The sequence below is a fragment of the Belonocnema kinseyi genome, chromosome 10, assembly GCF_010883055.1.
Source record: "Belonocnema kinseyi isolate 2016_QV_RU_SX_M_011 chromosome 10, B_treatae_v1, whole genome shotgun sequence".
Lineage (NCBI taxonomy): Eukaryota > Metazoa > Arthropoda > Insecta > Hymenoptera > Cynipidae > Belonocnema > Belonocnema kinseyi.
In genome coordinates, this window is record NC_046666.1 from 69100709 (window position 1) to 69117277 (window position 16569).

The 16569-nt window shown below is 32.2% G+C and overlaps 1 long non-coding RNA gene across 1 annotated transcript; it reads right to left on the reverse strand.

Annotated features, from left to right (window-relative positions):
* Positions 1–10218: 10218 nt before the first annotated feature.
* LOC117181342 lies at positions 10219–12102 on the reverse strand. Its single transcript, XR_004468112.1, has 3 exons — positions 11887–12102; positions 11399–11815; positions 10219–11203 (listed from the first exon to the last, which is right to left on the reverse strand). It is a non-coding gene; the product is annotated as an uncharacterized LOC117181342 (long non-coding RNA).
* Between the last annotated feature and the right edge of the window lie 4467 nt (positions 12103–16569).

Here is a 16569-nt window from a genome sequence, read left to right on the forward strand (position 1 = left end):
TTTAAATTTTCCCTAAAATTGTGTAATCTCTTCTCAAATAAACAAATTTTATTTTAAATTGTCTAGGTTCTTTTTTTACATGTCTGAAATATTTCGAAATCTTCTCGGCTAATGAAAAAAGTAACCTTATGGATAAATGCAGCTACAAGCAGCTTTAATTAAAAAAATTTGGTGAGGCTTGAATTTATAATGATGTGCACATTGCTTTTCAATATACTAAACGAAGTAAATGTTACATCAAAATTTATTTAAGCAGAAAATATAGATTTAAGTCGTGCAATTAAAATCTCAAACACTGCAAGGAAACATTCGAAAAAGTACATACTTGAGTATAAAAAGTGTAAGGATGAAGCTACACAAATATCTAAAAAATTGGGTATTGAGGCAGTCTTTGTAGAAAAAGGGAAACCAAAGCGTGAGAAGCATTTTGATATTAGGAAAGAATTTTTTTAAATCAATGTCTTTAATTACAGCTTAAGGTGTCTAAGGTCTAATTAGACATTGTGAATACATAGTTTACAGAGAAATTACAGATTCGATATCATGAGGATTTAACAAAAGAATTCCCCTTGCCAGTCATCAACTTTATACCATTTTTAAATAGTAACGGATTCAATGAGATGTCAACGGTATAAGATGTGTTCCGCACTTGACTCATTAAATCCAGCTTCATGGAAAGCGACTTCAGAAGTAATCCCTTCAAAATTTATTTAAATCTGCATGTTACAATATAGCAATTTGCAAAAGGACGTTCAGCAAATTAAAAATGATAAAATCCCATTTACGGAATACAATACATTAAAGTCGATTCTTAAATCTATCTCTACTGACAATCGAACTTGAAAGTGCAAAATAATTCGATATCGAAATTGTTATTAATAAGTTTGTCAAAATGAAAGCGAGACGAATTGCAATATAGCAACGGGCAGATAATTTTGTTAACAGTGCAATACTAATTTTTAAGTCAAAACTATGTATAATTTATAGCATAAATTGTCTAAAATAAAATATAATTGGAAATATATTATAAGAAGAACTACACGGAGAAACTCTTGATCGTAAAATTTGGCATTATAATATTGATATTTACAAAAGTTCGATGGCAATCTAGGATATAGCCGAGAAAATAGTATTATTACCGCAGCCATAGGAAGAAATACATTTTCCATTTCATTTATAAATATATTACAAACCTAATAATTGCCATTTATAGTTAGAAAAAATCATGTTTTTGATAGCAGATTGCAGTTGAAAAAAGTGATATTCACAAATTAAATGATAAAACCGTAGTTGCAATAACTAGCATTTAAAATAACATAAGTTGCAAAACAGGCAAGAAAAATTACCATTTTTAATGGGAAGCTGCAATGAAAGAAAAAACAATTAAATGTAGTGCTTCGCGATTCAGTACCAAATGACGTCATTGCACGCGCCGAATTTCATGAGGATGATAAAATTCCTAAACCTTATAATTTGTTTTATCACACAGAAATATCTCCGTTTTGCTGCCCCGGAGACCCGTGTTCAATTCCCGCCAGGACTGATATCTTCTAACAAGGTTTTTTCTCTTTCAGCTTAGAATAAAATATAAATATCTAATTGTATGTTTAATATATAAAATGTATAGTGCGTGAAGTGAATGCGAATTTATTTTTATTTTACTCTTTTGATCATACAAGTTTTTCCTATTTTCTATGGGAAAAATTATAAATGCGTAGAATGAACATAGACAGAATGTTTTTACTATTGTGTTTTGTAAACTTCACAGTCTGTCTTAGGGATTATAGTAAGTTTTTTTTGGTATAAGTGCAATTATTTAATCATTTATTTTATATTTCAATAGACATAATAACTTCAGAGTTTAATATTCACAATAGTAATTCTTGCAATAGTGACTATATCCTAGCTTGCTATGGTCATAGTGTAAAAATAAATATTATACCATCAAATTTTATAACTGAAAGTTTCTCCGTGTACGTGAGATATTTTATTTTTTCAAATGTATTTTAGCTACACTTATATGATGTTTGCTTTTTAATTTTATAAGAGGGGCCTCCTAAATATTTCTGCGGTAGGGCCTACACGGCTGTAGTTACGCCACTGGCTGTGTGTTGAGAAACTGCATGAGCCAGCAGTTCTAGAAAGGACTAAATCAGTCGTTACATATTCTACATTTTACTCATTTCTCCATCCAGAGATTTAATTCATAAAAGTTATCGTTTTTTCTAATTATCAACAGGTTTCAGCAAAATCTACAAATATAGAAAAAAATTTTAACAACAAAAAAAGCAATGTAATTTTGGACAAAAAAAAGATGTAGTAAATAACAATAAATTTATGTATGTAACGTGAAATATGGGTTGAAACAAAACTTTTTTCAGCGTAATTTTCCAACAATATGTTCTTATTCAGGAACTATTGACTTTTACATAACGTAGCAGTCAATGTGGTGGACGAACACGAGGTTGGGTTTGTGAATGAGCGCTGGGTTGAGTTTGTGGGCGAGCACTAGGTTGAGTTTGTGGGCGAGTACTAGATTGAGTTTGTTGACGGATCATATTTGGGCTATGGGCTGGTGGACGAATTATCATATCTCTATCATACTCGTGGGGTTCTGGACGTATTATCATATCTCTATCATACTCGTAGTGTGGATCAATTATCATTCCTCTCCTGTGGGGTGGTGATTGAGGTTCTGGACGAATTATCATATCTCTATCATACTCGTGGGGTTCTGGACGTATTATCATATCTCTATCATACTCGTAGTGTGGATCAATTATCATTCCTCTGCTATGGGTTGGTGATTGAGGTTCTGGAAGAATTATCATATCTCTATCATACTCGTGGGGTTCTGGACGAATTATATTTCTATCATTCTCGTAGGGTGCTGGACGAATTCCTCTCCTTAGGGATGGTGGATCAAAAAAATTATTGTTTTCTTCACGATTATGCGAGGGCCGTAATTCTGCACCTAATTTTGTAAAGAAAATGCAGATTTGTGAAGTTCTTGTACCCTATGGAAATGGCTGTTATAATAGTTGTAACTATTTGCAATAATTTGTCAATATGATTTTAAGGACAATTATAATGTCGCAACTTTCTATATTAATTATAATTAAAAATGTTCACATTAAAATTGAAAGCATTCAAAATTGAATAATATATTTTTTAAGTTTCCTTCTTCTGTATCCTATATACGCTTGAGCGTCAATTGTGAAAGAAAATAAATATTTAAATTCAAGGAATTCAAACTCAAAGAATTAAATGCTGTCTCGTGGCCATACATGCCATATGTTTAAAAGTTTTTTGAAGTTGAAAAATATCTTATTTTAAACGTTTTAGCCTTGAAGCCCTTAGAAATTAACAGTTCAAGCATTTTTAAGTTTAAATTTTACTTATTTATTCATTATTTTGATTAAATACTGTTTATATTGTACTTACTTTTAAAATTAAGACAACAAACGAATGTAAGGACTAGAATTCCAACGCCACTCTTCATTTTTATTGTTCTTATTTAAACGTGGCAGAAGCGAGTGACTACGACGATTACCGAGAAAGGTAATGGAGTGATAATAACCTTCAGATAATTCTGCCTTTCAAGGTAAAAAGATAAATAAGTGACTTTGCGGTTTAGGGCTGTTCTCTTATACCTAACAATCGGAAACTTAAACTAAACGACAATGTTACTTACGTATCTTTTAGCTTTGGACGGCAGAATTAAGATGTCTACTATACCTAAACTCTGTTTCATCAATATTTAAAAAAGATTTTGTTAAAAATACAATGGAATATTAAATAGTTAATTAATAATCAGAAACGAGTTGAGTCGTATTGAATCTCGAGTTGAGCAATATTATTATCAATTTTAGAATCAGACGAGCAAAAGTATTATGTGATTTAATGTGAATACTGCCGTATGAGATATATTTGGTAATTTATTGCTGTGAGACTAATTTAGATTTGGTCTTACATACGCAGAAAAATATAAGATCTAAAAAGTTGAAAGACGTCGTCAGAAGAAAGAATGTTTTATTTTTTAATAAATAATGTTTATACCAATTGACATAATTCTTCAATTTAATTTATTATTTTGTTTACTTTAGAAATTGTTCAAGTCAAGATTTTTTAAAAATGAAATTGAATCTTTTTAAGCGTTCTTTGATTAAAAAGGGAAAAGGTATATCACTATATATGTAATTGAATTGGCCTTGAAATCAGTGTGTTTTATCTTCAACATTTTGAATTTCATTTGTTTATTCAGGTGTCTCAAAATTGCTAGTGGTTAATCGCAGTTTGATGCGTAAAACATGTATTTTACAAAAAACCCTGTATAAATGTATTTTTTGGGGAAAAGTAAAAGATTTGGAAAATAGACTGGCAAAAATCAGGAAATTTTTATAAGAGACACTTTAAATGTCGGTTAGGGATAATAAATTTGAAATTTTAATTTGACATTTTTTAATCTATTTATAAAATATTCTATTTTTAAAATATCAGGGGCTAATCCAGGAACAATTCATGATGGGGGGGGGGGGGGGGGGGGGGGGGGGGGGGGGTGCGTCCTTGCAACACGTTTGAAGAATTATACAGGCCCAACAAAAAAAAGTTGCCTGTACTTTTGACCAGACCAACTTTTTCTTACGTATTTCTCGACGCTGAATCCGAATCTGGAGTTAAAAAATTACCTCCCCCAACATTTTTTAGGATATAGACAAAAAACAACATTTTTTATGGTTTTTTCATGGTTTTTTTGGAGTTAAAAAACAATGAAGAATGATACGCTTAATTTGACCACATAGTTCAATTCTACGAATGAAAATACATAAAAAAAACAAGGTTGGATTATATTTTTCACTAAATTTCAACCCTTAGTACGGCTTTGAAAAGTCCAATAGATCATAAAAAGCCAAAACTCATTGTAAACTTAATTAAACAAGATTAAGATTTACTTCTACAACTTAGAAAGAGTTTATAATCACTAACAATACTACCCCGGGAGTTTTCGACGTCTCTGATCACGAATCCGAGGTCAGATTTGCAATTTAGTGCTCCCAGCAGGGGGTACTAGGCCAAAGTTGTATGTAACCTATTGACTGCTGCTTTCAGACGTCCAAATATACACTACGACTACGAAATTCTTATGGAAGTCAACAAACGTCAACTTTGCATTGAATTATAGAAACATGGTACGAGATGACATGGGTGAATGTTGGATGGTATGAGTCGTTAGTTCAAAATTCATGTTTTCGAGTTGAAAATTTAACTGAAGTCTTTCTAATTAAAAACTTAACTATTTTTTGTTATTAAAAATTTGTCTTTTATGAACGAAAATTACACAGTAAAAGTTTCACTACTTTGGTAAAAATATATTTTTTTTTTACCAACATTCGTTTTTTATTTTGAAAGTTCAATAATAATTTAGATGAACTTTTCGTCTTCTTTCATTGACAAAACTTTTACTTGTTGAAAATTTGTATGTGGTTGAAAAATAAGAATTTTAATTAAAATTTTCTCTTGTTAGTTAAAAATTTGACTATTTTGTTGAGCACTCGTAAAAGTTGAACTAGTTTATTTTTAAAAAATGTTGTGTTCAAAATTAAACTATTAGATTGAAAGTTCTTAACTTTTTTGTTAAAAATTCATGTTTTCAGATTTAAAAGTTGATGGATGTCTAAAATATTTTATTTTTTTGGCTTGAACATTCAATTATTTGTCTGAAAAAACAACTGTTTTTGGTTGAAGTTTAATCTCTTTTTTTTAATCCGTCCATTGGTAAAAATAAAATTCTTCTTTCAAGGTAGAAAATTCAAGTACTTGGTTAAAAACTCAACTATTTTGTTGAAAATTGAATTATTTTGTTAAATATTCATCTATTTTTGGGAATAATTACACTGTTTTGTTTAAAATTTGTTTATCTGGTCTAAATACAATACAATGTTGTAGAAAATTCATCTTTGTAGATTTAAAATTCAACAATTTGGTTAAGAATTAAATTTTTATGTTGAAAATTTAACTATAGTTTTTAAAACCCATCTTTTTGGTTTCAATTATTTTTATTTGACATGTGACACTTATCCGATTCCTACTTTACCCACATTTTTTTATCATACCAATTCTACACGAAATAAGATATCGAGCTGTAAGTTTGGGAAATAAAGAAAAGGGACTAAGAAACGTGTATATACTAATACATTTTTACAACTAAAAAAAACTCATTTTTTGAAATTTTTTGTATCTGTAAACATTTATTAGTACTATTAAGAATTCAGTGATTGTATTTTATCCACACTGTGAAATTTCTTCGACCGTTAATATCATTAATGAGAGAATGTGTTTTACTCTGGTCATACGGTCCAATATAAATAAAAATGGATTTAGATGTCAATGAATCTTTATTCGTCAGTTTTAATTGATATAACCAACGTACGTTTCAACCTGGTTGGAGGTCTTCTTCAAGGTGATACATCACCTAATATTTGTCTGTTTGATATTGAATATGTACTGGAATCAGAGCTTCTTTTCTACATCTGATTAAAAAAGTGCGTTGATCCTTTAGATTAACCAATGTTCGAAGCAATTTCACAGTGTGGATAAACTCCAATCACTGAATTCTTAATAATAAAGAAGGTCAATCACGTTTTGGAACATCATTGGTTATTTAAACTACATATAAAGAAGATATGGCGACACTCCGATGCAACTTATGGGAAATTGGATACGCACCAATCGAACACTGGTTAATCTAAAGGAGCAACGCACTTTTTTAATCAGATGTAGAAAAGAAGCTCTGATTCCAGCACATATTCAACACTAAACAGACAAATATTAGGTGATGTATTACCTTGAAGAAGACCTGCACCTAGTTTGAAACGTACGTTGGTTATATCAATTTAAATTGATGAATAAAGATTCATTGACATCTGAATCCATTTTTATTTATATTGGACCGTATGACCAGAATAAAACACATTCTCTCATTATTTATTAGTACTTTAACGTTCTTAGTCCCTTTTCTTTATTTTCTCAAACTTCCAGCTCAATATCACATTTTGTGGAACTGGTTTGATTAAAAAAAATTTTTGGTAAAGGAGGAATCGCATAAATAAACATGCAGTCAGATTATACATGGCACCAGCCCCATGCCATGCATCGCCCCCACTTTTCTGTTTCCTTACGATCCGGAGGGGAATGTAGGTCAAACTAATCCAACACATGGCGCCACAAAAAGTAGGTGTGACTTTTGCATTCAATTATTATTGTGATTATTATTATTATTATTATTATTACACCATTAAGCCATTTCCCTTTCGGGGTAGGCGTGACTCACTCGGTGGGGAAAGGAGTAATGTGAGGAAGGGATAGAGAATTTTTAGTTTGATCCAGAATTCTCGTGTTATTTATGTAAATAACACGTTCGTTCCGCAACATTGCTCCGACCCAAGCTGCTGATTAATCTCTCTAGCAATCACCCCAAGTGAAGATCCTCACAAAGACGTTATGTAAGGTTCCCCACTGGGTCCATTTGTGTCCAAAGCCTTTTGTTTCAGGCGTCATTCACTCTACTGACACTCTTTTTATTAACTATTTGCCGCCATACTTTTCTGCCCTGGCATATTTCTCTAGTTTCTTGTACGTCCATGCATTTTTTTATGCAGGCTCTTGTGTTTCGGTGACTTCTTATGTCTCTTCTAAGTAGGGTCTCATTCACATATTCTAACCATTCTTTCCGCTGGCTGCCTCTGGGCACACTGCCGTTTACTTACCTATTAGCGCCTCTTCTGCGCCACATTCTTTTAGAACTATCTCGTTACTCACTTTCTCCATCAGAGTTTTCCTGCATATTATGCGCATAAATCTCATGTCATTTGCGTTGATTTTACTCTTATCTTTTTCTTGATAAGTCCATATCTCTCTACCGTATAGTACAGTCGGTACAAACAAAGAATTATGTATTGGCATTTTAACTTTATTTGGTATATTTTTACTTCTGATAAGTGGCCCTGCTCTACCAATAACCTTCTAACCTTCGTTTATGCGTCTATCTAATTCCTCATCTATCTTCCCGTCCCTAGTAAATAAGCTACCAAGGTATGCAAACTTATCAACTTGTTCAATTCTCTCATAATTTAATAAAATATTACATAGTGTTTTCTCACTCTTTCTTTCGTCCACTATAGTTTTTGTTTTATTTGCGTTAATTTTGAGGCACATGCTCTTCATGCTTGAATTCAGTTTATTCAACATTCTTTGCAAGTCTTCGATTGACTCTGCCATAACAACCTTATCATCTGCGAACGCTAACCCACGTACCCTTACTGTTTCGAGATCCACACCTTCTTCGTCGAAAAGAGCCATTCTTAAACACTTGTCCCTGAATAATATAAATAACCATGAAGACATAACGCATCCTTGTCTAACTCCTTTAGTAATATCGAAACAGTCACTCAATTTCCCATTTACCCTTACACTCGCTTTGCTACCCGTGTATATTGTTTTTATAGTTTGTAGGAGCCATCCATTAACTCCATACTCTTTCAGGACTTCCCAAACTTTACGTCTATCTACCTTGTCAAAAGCTTTTTCTAGGTCAACAAATGCACAGAAAACTTGTTTTCCTACTCTCAAACTTTTTTCTGTGATTTGCCTTAAGGGCATGTGATACTTAGAAAATTGTCGATTTTACCAGTTTTAGGTTCCCCCGATTTTTTTTCTAAAATAATAAATATTTTGTCTTAAAAATTTTGGGAAATGATAGCGAACTTGCTAACGGACGTCCCCACACACTTTTTTTGTAGGTTAATTCAAAAAACTTTAATTTAGCAAAATGTGGTTTATTTGTATAGCGCGTAGGAAATAGCATCGATTTTTTCAGTGTTAGACTCCCCCGGTTTTTTTCCTAGGATAAGAAATATTTTGCCTTCAAATTTTGGGAAATGACAGCGAACATGCTAACGGACGTCCCCGCACACTTTTTTTTGTTTTTTTATCAAAATTTTTTTGATGTTGCTAACAACGTGCGTGTCTATTTCGAGGTTATGTGTGTTACAATTCACCCGAGCGTTACTGCCAAACTACACAATATTTTTGGCTGGAAACTTTGTACTTAAAAATAAACATAGCAACTAATCTCCTGGAACTAACCTTGTTTGCAGCCAATCAAAAAAGTTTATTTCATAAATAATTTCCAGATTATCGGAAAGGCAGAGATGAAAAACAACTTAACCTCAAAATAATGCATATGCATACAATTTTTAATTAGTACAATAAATTTTTTTGTTATTATCCCTGAAAAAAGAATCTGGGGACGTCTGTTATGATATTTTATAGCATCTCCGAATTCAGTTTTTAAAAATTTTCATTTTTGTAGAAAAAAAGCCGGGGAAATTGTAAGTATCACATGCCCTTAAGCTAAATATTTGATCCATACATGACCTTCCTGGCATAAACCCACTTTGCAATTCCCAAATATTTTTGTCTGTTATTCCATTACCCTACGAATAAATATTTTTGAGCATATATTACTAACGGTACTTAATAAGCTAAATTCCTCTGTAATTATTGCAGTCGCTTTTATCTCCATTTCTTTTGTATATTGGTACGATAATCGCCGTTTTCCAATCGTTTGGGACGTATCCCATCTCGAAACATAAACTTATCAATTCGCACAGTCTATGTGGTGTGTACTGGCCACCGTGTTTAAACATTTTAGCGTTAATATATTGTCTACCCCGGCAGCCTTACCGTTTTTCATGTTCTTAATTATATTCCTAACCTCACACGGAGATAACTGCGGTAGAGTATATGCTACTATTCACGTTTAGTAAGTTGATTTATAGTAATAGCAACTACTCGTTGGTTCAGAAACACTAAACAGCGTTCTGTTGATTCTACTGAATAGAAGAGTACGAAAACTGACTATCTGTTCAGTAAAATCAACTGTATAACCCTCTGATGCTCCTGAGTTAAACTATAAGCGTAACCTCTCTGATCCGCTGACTGGCAGCCGATCGCGTGGAACGTGTTTGTTATATTAATTATTATGGAAGGTATTTTAAATAAATACTATTGCCGTTAAAGAGCAGCTGCGATTATGCCATCGTCTGCTTGGAAAATACGGATTGACTCATAAATTCGAATTAGGTCATGGTTACAATCTGGAGTGTGTAAACCAACAAATTAGAACCTACCAGTGAGTTTATCTTCCCATTTTCTGAAGCATTAACGATTTATTGCATCTTTTTTATTCCTATTATTAATTTAAATTTATATTATCTATTAGGACCTTCGTCTTCAACACAGTTACAAAAAGAGAGAGTGGAGAAAATCTCGGAAAGTTCTTCAGAAGATCACTTATACAAAAGCTCTTCACACGTTCATGGATCAACTGCTGTCATGAAATTATTTCTACAGAAAGAGGAAGTAACCAAAACTGAAAGTATGCTCTGTCTTTATTCTGTCGTTCATCACATTTCTCTGCGAAGCATTGGCGACTTGGTGACTCTTTGTCCGAGTATATTCCCAGACAGTGAAATAGTAAAGAGATTGCAGTTGCAAAAATATAAAGTCTATTATACTATTGTTTATGGTATTGCTCCTTATTTCAAGAAGAGATTGGAATCGATTATCGACAACTGTTCTCATCTCGTAGTGGGCTTCGATGAATCTCTAAATAAAATTGCACAGCATCAGCAGGTGGATTTGTCGATAAGGTACTGGTGCGATGAGACCAACGGAGTTACTACAAGATATCTGGATTCGATTTTCTCAGGCCACACACGGGCCGTAGACCTTCGTGAAGGATTCAAAGCTGTTGTACGGGAAAAAAACTTGGGCAAAGTTATCCAATTTGTTCTGGATGGCCCAAATGTTAATTTTAAAATGCTCGATGATTTATGCCAAGAATTGAAAGAGTTTTCCAATGATTATTCTGAGTTATTGAATTTGGGTAGTTGTGGCATTCATTCTACGCACGGAGGCTTTAAGGCTGGCATGAATTCTTCTCATTGGAATTTAATGGATATATTTCGCGCTGCTGATTACTTTTTTTATAGATTCCCCTGCCAGGCGCCAAGATTACTCCGAAATCACAAGCTCTCAACTGTTTCCGCTAAAGATTTGCGATGTGCGTTGGATAGAAAATGGTCAAATATATAGAAGGTTTAAAATTATGCTAGATCCATTGAAAGCATATGCAACTTTCCTGGAAAAGATTGGAAAAGAACAAGAAATGAAGAAAAAGGAAAAAGAACAGGTAAAAAACAAAAAGAGAGAGAAAGTGACTGAAGAAGAAAGAAATTTGATAAAGAAGCACAAGGCACTGTTGACTGTTCTTACGAAAAATTTACGAAAACTTTAGCCTCTGCGGTGAAAGATAAACTACTTAGACCCAACCTACTGTTTTTTGAGTTTTTGACAACAGAATTAGAGCCATTTCTAACAACTGCCTTCCAGTCTGACAGTCCTATGGCTCCATTCCTCTTCAGCGATTTGACTGGGTTATTCCAAAGTTTTGCAGTCCGGGTTCTCAACTCTGAAGTCTTGGAAAAAAATCCCATCGTGAAATTAGATCTATGCAATAAAGAAAATATGTTGGATAAGAAGATTGATTTAGGTTTTGCGACTCTAGACGCCCTTAGGAATACTCCAGACTTAAAGGATCTTGACTTTCTAACTTTTCGTCAAGATTGCCGAAATATTCTTGTTGCTATCCTCAAAAAAATACATGAAAGATCTTCGCTCAATCACAAACAAACAGAATATATTTCTTGCTTAAATCCAACTTTGACTAAAAAATAGATTTCTATTACGAAGGCTGAAAATGCAAAAAAAGAATTCAAAGCCTTATCTAATTCACCTCATGCTCAAGAATGCTTCAAGACTTACCGACGAGGTGAGTGCCGTTTGGATAGATTTTGGGTTAATATGTTAAAAGCATACTTTCCATCTTCATTTTGATTCAGATCCATTCAGATCTGTTCTGTTTTGTGAAAATGGTCCTGATTATTTCTCATGGAAACTCAGCACTAGAAAGAGGCTTCTCAATTAACAAAGAGTGCCCAGTTGAAAATCTCCAAGAAAAACGTATAATTGCTTAACGTCTGGTACATGATTCAGTGCCTGATTGGAAATCTTTGATCGTAAATAAAACGATGATACATGCAGTTCGAAACGAACATGCGTTTTACAAGGAGGATTTACTCAGAAAAGCGGAAGAACTGAAGGGAGAAAACGAACGAAAAGAAGATTAAAGAAAGCCTGCAAAGGATTTGCAAGCAATCCAGACCAAAAAATCTAAACTTTTAGTGGAATTAAGTGATCAGACGGCATATTATGATGAGCGCATAAATCAACTCGTTGGAGTTATTTATGATTAAGATAGATGCAATAGATAGAGGTAAGAACATATTTTTAATATGCCGTCTTACATTTTTAAATTTTTATTATAAAAATTCATCTTTTATTTTTTCGAATCCGATAAGCAAAATTGCGTAATTAAGTCGAGTATCGTAGAAGAGAAATAGTGGGTGCCCTGCTAAACGTTGGTCTTTTCTGGTTTTATATTTTAGTTGAAAAGTAATAAATACCTCATTTTTGTAACACATGTGATTGTTTATTTCAAACTATTTTCTGAAATCTTTTTTCCTCTCAGTAATTCTTTAAAACCTTTCTCTTATCAATCCAACCCACTTCTGAAATAGCTAGACACATCACAAAAAACCGGGAAAAACGCTATTTTTGATCCAGCAAATCCGGGAATTCGTAAATTGAATTTTGCTAGACACCCTGTATTGTCTTAAATGAATGTTTAGGGAATTAAAAATACAAATAATTTGTTTATATTTCCATTTATTCGTTAAAAATAAATTTGATAAACGAATTGACAAATAGTCTTATTATCGGTAAATTCTTTTTTGCGATAAGTCCCAAGTGCGAAGTCACGTACGGCCCAACATTGGCCCATAGTCGGCAAAAATATTGCCGAAGCTCGGCTGCCATTATCGTGCGAATGACGGAATGATAACTATGGCCTGCACTTGGCAGCCAAAGTTTGGCTGTTATTGTCGGCCCAACACTGGGTACCAGTATTGGACCAAACCTGGCTGCCATCGTCGCGCCATTGCCGGATTGATAACTATGGCCTTGACTTGACAGCCAGGGCTTGGCTGCCATTATCGGCCTAACACTGGGTACCAATACTGTTATAGTCTACGGATATGACAAAAAAGATATTTAAAAAATAAATATTAATTGATTGCGAGTACTTTGGATATAAATATTAATGGTCCTGTTTAGATTGAATACATATATTGCATTTTGAACATTATATTACAAATAAAATTTCTAACGCTACGGGGTATCGAACCTACATCTATATACCTAAATCTATCGCCTAGCAATTGGGAGTGCTAACCACTTTTTTTTTTGTAACGTTGTTTATTTTACCAATTTATTTATAAGTATATACAGATTAATCGGTTATAAAAAACAATGTGAAAACCCGTGCCTATTTATTTTATAAATTCTGAGTGATTCACATTTAGTGAATGCTCGCAGATGTGTCGATTAAAGTTAGATTTATATGTAATGTACTTTTCTTTCTTTTATCGCTTAGTTTAGATAGGAACAGCGTCGGATTTCGAGCCTCTTAAAAATAGAAAATTCGAAAACTATTTATTACAGGTATCTTGATATGGCTTACTTTGTAATTTGTTTATACATTTGCACATTAAAGACATATGTGAATGTATATAATTCTTGAAAATCGAAGTATTAAGTCTATTTATTGACTGTTTCTCGTTGTATTTAGTTTTAAATTTCGTTGTACAGTTTTCAGTTTTATGTATTTTCATTTATGTTGCCTTATGCGTTATAGGCTAGAGTAAACTTATATTTTTATTAGAAAATGGAACCACTCGGCCTATCTTTATTGACTTCGTAGATTATATGTTATTTGGCACATATACCCCTAATCACCTAATCGTGGAGGTTTCTTGCTATGACTGGCTCTTACATTTCTTTTGTATTTTCTCTTTTTTTTCCTGCTTATTTGTCTCTGTACATTTGTGCTTTGTAGACTTACGTGATATTGTATAATTCTTGATAATAGAAGTATTGAGTATATTTCTTAACTATTTCTCTTTGTATTTAGAGTTAAAATTTCGTTGTACATTTTTCGTATATATTCATATATATTCATATCCGTATACACACCTACATGTACATACATACACACATATGCATACACGCCTGTACATAATTTTTATCATTTTTGTTTACTCACTCATTCATAGGCGGGAGAGAGCCTGAATTTTATTAGAAGATAGAACCGGTTTTATGACTCCTTACCAATTTAGTGGACTTATATCCAGGTGGACGCTTTAGTCGGAGAAAGGCAGGAGGGAAGAAAGAAGTTCCCTGTGATTTCCCGGTTCGTAAGTCCCTTTTACGACCATTGAATTTCTAAAGATGAAACAAAACAACAAAAAACAAGAAAAAAGAAGAAAAACTTTTAAGATTCTTTGAGTTAAAATTACGTTGAAATATATGCTCATTTATCCTATTTGATGATAAAATCGTTTATTGTATTTAATATAACAACAATAGACGATTTATTTCTTTATATTTGCCGTTGATAAAATGAAATACGACTGCTTTTTATCGAAAGAAAACAGTAATTTCCCTTTTCAACTTGACACGCTTTCAATTTTTATTTTTTTTTGGATTCTCAGTATTGTACTTGAGTTATTTTAAAAATTGTTAAAATCGAACTTTGGTAGATTTTTCTTCTGAAAATTCGTAAAATTCCTAGTTTCCCGGTCCGGCGGCCTACCTGTTTTTTTTATAAAGAAAAGTTTTTTTTTTCTAAGAAATCTTCGATTTTTTTAAATTTCTGACATCAATAATTTTAAGTTTTGTTTCTTTTATGACTACGCTTTAAAAATTCTTTGAGTTAAAATATATGCTTAAAGATTAGAATTTGAAATGGAAAGTTATGTTGGGAGTGCTAACCACTCCGCTAAACCGACAAGTTGAAAGTTTGTGAAAAACCATCCTCATAAGCTGCAGTTTAGAAAAGTTAAAGAACCAAATTTTAAGCTCTCTTTTTCTAATTATTTATTATTATGTGACATTGTGTAAATGTAGAATACACATACTGTTACCAGGAATATCAGTACAATAATTTTTACATAAATAATTTAAATCGATTACAATTTTTCTTCACGTAATATTTCGTTTTTGTCCGTTGTAGCCTACTTTACAACTTTTTGCAATGACAGGAAATGTAATTTTTCATAAACATTAAAAATTTTTAATGATAGAACTTAACAAATTTCATCGTGAACATTGACAATTTTTCAATAAATTTTTTTTATCTTTCGTGTAAGATTTGTTTATTAGGTGCTAAAAGTAAGACTTGGCGAAACAAAGTGCCGATTCTGGGCCAAGCATCGGTGGAGGATCGGCAAATATTAATAGTCACTATAGACTGCCAGTACTGACTCAACATTGGTCCGATTTAAATAAAACATGGTTTGCCGTAGTAAAAGTGACCCTTGGCCCAATAACTTTAGCCGACCTTTGGTTGCCAAAATTGGACCAACACTGGGCCGTGTATGCAGCTTCGGCAATTCGCACTTGGGGTGCTTTACATTAATGTAGGAATGACATTTAATAACAAAAACAATTTAAAAGTTTATAATAACTGTTATTATAAACAATTGTTGTGGCAAAACATTAGAATTTGAGATTTTTCAAATCATAATTTCCTTCAATCGCCAGAACGACTTCAGGTATTCCTTAAAATAATAAATATTTAATAATATTTGATAAAACATAACAATTTAAATTTTTGTAAACAAATTAGATAAACAAATTCAAAATTTTTTTCCTTTCGCACAGAAATTTTTTTGCACTGGAAATGTTTTAAGCTGGTGACGAATGACTACTAGTAAAAAAAATATTTGGGAAATTAACAATAACCATTGTTATAAATAATTCTCGTGAAAAAATATTCAAATTCCAGGTTTTATCAAAATTTTTATTTTCTTTAATGGCTACAATGACTACGGATATTCCTAAGAAATGTATCTTTTATCCCACCCACTCGGCCATCAAAGAAAATTTAAATTTGATAAAACCTAAAGTTTAAATATTTTGTCACAAGAATTGTTAATAACTGTGGTTATTATAAAGTTTTAAATTATTTTTGTTATTAAATGTCATTCCTACATCTATGTGAAACACTTTTAGCAAACAAATTTTTTACCGATAATAAAACTATTTGTCAATTTGTTCATAAAATTGGTTTATAACAAATGAATGGAATAATAATCAAAATATTTCTATTCTATGAGTCTCTAAACATTCATTTAAGACAATATAAAGTTTTCCTGATCAGTTAATAAAGCGTAAAAAATTGTTATGTTCAAAATTTTAGTTTTCCATACTTCGAGTGGAACAATTATTAATAAAATAATAGAGGAGCCAAAAGTTCGGAAAGTCAAGATCTATAGAATTTAATGATCTTTTATTTAGAACAAAAAATTCAAATTCGCAAGAAAATTA